The sequence below is a fragment of the Mastomys coucha genome, unplaced genomic scaffold (genome assembly GCF_008632895.1).
Source record: "Mastomys coucha isolate ucsf_1 unplaced genomic scaffold, UCSF_Mcou_1 pScaffold5, whole genome shotgun sequence".
In the NCBI taxonomy this organism is placed as follows: domain Eukaryota; kingdom Metazoa; phylum Chordata; class Mammalia; order Rodentia; family Muridae; genus Mastomys; species Mastomys coucha.
Genome location: NW_022196911.1, coordinates 3136210 through 3137134, shown reverse-complemented (window position 1 = coordinate 3137134; position 925 = coordinate 3136210).

The following is a 925-nucleotide window of genomic DNA, read 5'->3' as shown; positions in this document are numbered from 1 at the left end:
AGCCGAGCCGAGCTGCTGTCTCGAGCGTTCATTGAGACCCCTCGGTGTGGTCAGCAGGACCATCACATACCAAACCTATATCATATAGACAGCTAATATCTAATATATACAAAGAACTCAAGAAGTTAGATTCCAGATTACCCAATAACCCTATTAAAACCCAGGATACAGCTAAAGAAAGAATTTTTGACTGAGGAATATCCAATGACCAAGAAGCACCTAAAGAAATGTTCAACATCCTGAATCATCACGGAAATGCAAATCAAAACAACCCTGAGATTCCACCTCACAACCTTCAGAAAAGCTAAGATCAAAAACTCAGGTGACAGCAGATGCTGTCTGTGGAAATCAGTCCAGTGGTTCCTCAGAAGATTGGACATAGTAACTACCTGAGAATTCCAGAAGATGCTTCAATGTGGAATAAAGACACATGCTACTCTATGTTTATAGCAGCCATTTTTTAATAGCCACTAGATGGAAACAACTCACATGTTCCTCAGCATAGAAATGGGCATAGAAAATATGGTACACTTACACAATGGAGTACTACTCAGCTATTTAAGTGATGAATTCATGAAACTTTAGGCAAATGGACAGAACTAGAAAATAACATGCTGAGTGAGGAAACCCAATTGCAAATGAAAGCACAGGGTATGCACTCACTGATAAGTAGATATTAGCCCCAAAGCTCTAAATAACCAGGATACAATTTACAAACCACATGAAGATCATTAAGAAGGGAGACCAAAGTATAGGTGCTTTGGTGCTTCTTAGAAGTATAACAAAATACTCACAGGAGCAAATGTGGAATTAAAGTGTAGAGCAGAGACCAAAGAAAAGGCCACCCAGAGACTGTCCAACCTGGATATTCATCCCATATACAGTTACCAAACCAAGACTCTATTGTAGATGCTAAAAAGTGCAT